General features: G+C 40.2%; 1 protein-coding gene across 1 annotated transcript in view; it reads left to right on the top strand.

Moving 5' to 3' along the window:
* TTC23L (tetratricopeptide repeat domain 23 like) overlaps positions 1-4,826 on the top strand; it is a 104,273-nt gene that overhangs the window by 75,476 nt on the left and 23,971 nt on the right. The gene's annotated exons all lie outside the window — the stretch shown is intronic.

Raw genomic sequence — 4,826 nt, 5'->3', positions numbered from 1 at the left:
CTGCTGAGACCTTTCTTTTTCTTTTTTTTTTTTTTTATTACTGTGATCTGGATGAAAGTTTACAGAGCAAATTCACTTTCCATACAGCAGCTCACATACACTTTGTCTCATGACATTGACTACAATCTCCCACAGTGCAACAGCTCCCTTCCCACTTCTTCCCCATAGTTAATTCTTCCTTGTATCCTTCCCTCCAAGCACTCCTGCCCCCTGAGCTAAGTCCCTGTGCATACACAGCCCTTCTGTTCTTCCATTATGTCCTCTCCAAGGAGTGTATCTACCTAGTGCAAACGTTCACCTCATATGCCTATCTTTTGTTTGGCTGGAAGCTACAGGTATGGGTTCAATACCAGACCTGAAGGGCAGCTAGGGGCCATAGTTTCAGTGGTTCCACCAGGCTCTATAAGACCAGCAAACTTGGTAAAAACCCCCCCCTTCTTTTTCCAAATGATTCTGAGTGTTGTCTCACATTGTTCTCCCACTCTATCCAGGACCTCCTACATAGATCCCCCTCTGAGTGGTTGACAGTGGTAGCCAGGCACCATTGCTGAGACCTTTCTTAAAGCTGTTTTTTATACACTGGAAGCAGACCACATCCCTAAAGCAGCTACTCAGCTGCTCTAGTAGATATCACCATGGAGTTGATTACCAATCTCATCATGGAGAATTACTGCATCCAGCTGCCCAGCCACTCAAATCCAGGCCCAGCCAAGCTGACACACAGCCTTAACTACCACAAGTTGCACAACTTGAAGAATGTAATCAATGTCACTGAATTGTAAATTAAGAAACAATTGCATTGTTGTATGTTTTGGTGTGTATATTCGCAACAATACCAAAACATAAAATACAAAAAAGTTATAAAATGTGTTTAATTACAGACAATTTTATTTAGAAATCCCACGAGCCTACGTTATTACTCAAAATCTCTTGACCCAAACTTTCTATAGTTGGTACAGTATAAACACAGTGAACATCTTTTTTTCTGTCATGAGATCCCTCATGACTCTGATCTGACCAAGCCAGCTTTATACCTCAGCCAAGTGAGAAACACAGATGAATTTGAGAAGGTCTTGCTGGTCGTATGACAACCAGTTTGTTGTTGTTGTTGTTGTTATGTGCCATCGAGTCAGCCCTGACTCATAGCGACCCCTCCTTGGGTTTCCGAGGCAGTATCACTACGGAAGTAGGATTGCCCAACCTTCCTTCCGAGGAGTGGCTGGTGGGTTTGAACCGCCAGCCTTCTGGTTAGCAGTCAAGTGCCTTAGCCACTCTGCTACCAGAGCTCCCTGACAACCAGTTTAAGAGTAGGGTTTATTCCCAAGAATGAAGCAAAAGCTGTTTTCCTTCTGTACTTGAAGATCTTTATGCACGGTCTTATTCATGATACAACAGTACCAATGCCTGATGGCTGTCTGCTTCTCACCACATGCTTCCTGCTGTGCTGAGCTCATGGGCTAAGACACAAGTAGCTGAATCCCAGGTGGCTTCATATCAAAACCACATGTGCCCCTATGGGCAGGCCACCTTCACCACTAGAAAGCACTTCCCGAAGGCAGCAATTATTGTCTGTCTTGTTCACTACTGTGTCCCTTGGCTTGTTATGTAACGGTAACAGCACAGAGTAGATATTCAGTAAATATTGAATTAATTTCCTGAATTTTAAACACTTTTCCTGTGGGATTATTCATTTTTAAAAACTGCTTTCCCCCACTCCCAAGCTTGATGTGAAACTTTAAGCCCTGTTCTAGAAAACTAACAAAGTCAGAAGTCTTGAGAATTGTGTTCCCATGGATAATTTTTTGTTTTTGTGTTTGGTAATCAGAAGCTTAATCTGACATCATAATAATAATAAACAAGAAAACAACACACTAACTATATGCTTATTTTCCTACTTGTAAAAATGCAAAAATCGTTGTAGAGCCTTGAGAGTCCTCAATTATTGGTAGTGTTTCCTTGTGTGCAGTAAGTGGCATCACTTTTGTGTTGTTGTTCTGGCATGCCACATATAATGGTGATGACTGGATGTTTAACTCAGTTCCAGAGAAACATTCTGTTTATAAACATCCACATAAAATAGGTGATACAGGCATTTGGTGATGTGCAGTTCCTGAGGGTGCCAACAGTCACTAGTGTTATACTTCCTCTGAAGCAAGCATACTGGGAAGGCAAATGAGTAGAATCAATATTTTCCAGTGTACCCCTAATTTTCTCTAAAGTATATGCAGTAGAGTAAGTAGTTATGATTCAAGCCAGATTCAGAAGAGGATGTGGGAATACAGATATCATTGCTGATATCAGATAGAATTTGGTGGAAAGTAGAGAATACCAGATGTTTACCTGTGTTTTATTGACTAGCAAATGCATTCAATTCTGTGGATCATAACAAATTATGGATAACATTACAGAGAATGAGAATTTGAGAACACTTAGTTGTGTTAATGAGAAACCTGTATATTGAACAAGAGGCAGTTGTTCAAACCAAACAAGGGTATGCTGCATGGTTTAAAATCAAGAAATGTGTGTGTGAGGGTTGTATCCTTTCACCATACTTACTCAATCTGTATTCTGAGCAAATAATCAAGAAGCTAGACTGTATGAAGAAGAACACATCATCAAGATTGGTGGCATCAGGATTGGAGGAAGACTGATTTACAATCTGTGATATGCAGATGACACAACTTTCCTTGCTGAAAGCAAAGAAGACTTGAAGCATTTACTGATGAAGATCAAAAACTACAGCCTTCAGTGTAGATTACACCTGAACATAAAATAAAAATCCTCACAACTGGACCAATTAGCGACATCATGATAAATGGAGACAAGATTGAAGCTGTCAAGGATTTCATTTTACTTGGATCCACAATCAAGGCCCATGGAAGCATCAGTCAAGAAATCAAACGATGTATTGCATTGGGCAAATCTCCTCCAAAAGATCTCTTTGAAGTATTAAAAATAAAAAATGTCACTTTGAAAGCTAAGGTGTGCCTGACCCAAGCCATAATATCTTCAGTTGCCTCATATGCATATGACAGTTAGAAAATGAATAAGGAAGACCAAAGAAAAATTGATGCCTTTGAATTATGGTGTTGGCGATGAATATTAAATAGACTGTGTCTTGGAAGAAGTATACTCCTTAGAAGTGAGTATGGCAAGACTTTGTCTCATATACTTTGGACATATTGTCTGGAGGGACCAGTCCCTGGGGAAGGACATCATGCTTGATAAAGTAGAGGGTCAGCAAAAAAAGAGGAAGACCTAGAAAACCCAAGAGACTGAGCAAGAAAGCTACTGGAACTAATTGAAAGATTTGGCACAGTAGCAGGATATAAGATCAACATACAGTATGGTGATTCCTTAAAAAGTTGGAACCAACAACAGCAAACAACAACTGACCATTAACACACATGCTGACAAAACCCAGAAACTAACCCAGTTATACAAGTGGTGGTTGTTGTTGTTGTTGTTTGCCGTCGAGTCAGCCCCAATTCATAGCAACCCTTCCTTGGGTTTCCGAGGCAGTATCACTATGGAAGTAGGATTGCCCAACCTTCCTTCCAAGGAGTGGCTGGTGGGTTTGAACCACCAGCCTTCTGGTGAGCAGTCAAGTGCCTTAGGCACTATGCTACTAGAGCTCCCAGTTAAACAAGTATCCAAAGTTAATAAGCCTAAAGATTGTAAGCAGAGAACCAGAGACATCAATTGACAAATGAGGCAATTGACAACAACAAACCAAAAAGAGGGAAAAAACTGTGTTGTTACAGAACTTCTAAATGGTAGGGAAGTCAAGACAACTACAAGAGACATGCAAATAAAAACAACAATGAGATACCGTCTCACCCCAGCACTGATGGCAAGGTGTAAATAATGCTGCGATGAACATGAATGTGCATATATCTTTTCCTATACTGGCTCTCACCTCTCTAGGATATATACCTAGTAATGGGATTGCTGGGTTAAATGGTATCTCCAATTCCAACTTTCTAAGGAATCGCCATATTGCTCTCCACAGTGGTTGTATCACTTCATAGTCCCACCAGCAGTGTATGAGTGTCCCAGTCTCTCCACATCCCCACCACCATTTGTTCTTTGCTATCTTGTTGAACCTTGCCATCAGTGCTGGGGTGAGATGAAATCTCATTGTTGTTTTGATTTCCATCTCTCTGATGGCCAATGATCATGAGCATCTCTTCATGTATTAGCTGGCTACCTGAATATCCTCCTTGGTGAAGTGTCTCTTCATGTCTTCTGCCACTTTTCAATTGGATCGTTAATCCCTTTGCTGTTGAGGCGTTGGAATTTTCTATAAATCTTAGTGATAAGTCCCTTGCCAGATATGTAATTATTGGCAAATATGAATTTCTTGCTGTCATTTTTGTTATGTGCTATTTTGTGATGTTGATTTCTTTGTTTCATATACAACTTTCTGTGCTGAGCTCGTTTTGTTTATGAATCGTGTTATCACTTCCTTCGTTGCTATTGTTTTAGAATTTGCTAAATATTTGTGCTGGTCCTCTTTTTTTTTGTTGTGAAGGTTTATCATTTTTCTTTAAGTGATTTATAGTTTTCTTCCCAAGTTTAGAACAGTCCGTTCTATCTTATAGTTGTCTTGACATCCTTAGCATCTAGAAGTTCTGTAATGACACAGTTTTTTCCCTCTTTTTGGTTTGTAGTTGTCCTCATTTGTCAATTGATGTCTCTGGTTCCCTGTTTACAGTCTTGTAGGCTTCTTTACTTTGGATACTTCCATAGCTGGGTTGGTTTTGGTTGTTGTTGACTGTTGTTGCTTCTCTGTCCAAAGTGCTCCCTTTAGCATCTCTTGTAAG

The sequence above is a fragment of the Orycteropus afer genome, unplaced genomic scaffold, assembly GCF_000298275.1.
Source record: "Orycteropus afer afer isolate SDZICR_OR568_19922 unplaced genomic scaffold, OryAfe1.0 scaffold00804, whole genome shotgun sequence".
NCBI classification, from domain to species: Eukaryota; Metazoa; Chordata; class Mammalia; order Tubulidentata; family Orycteropodidae; genus Orycteropus; species Orycteropus afer.
This window is presented reverse-complemented; position numbering and strand designations above follow the sequence as displayed.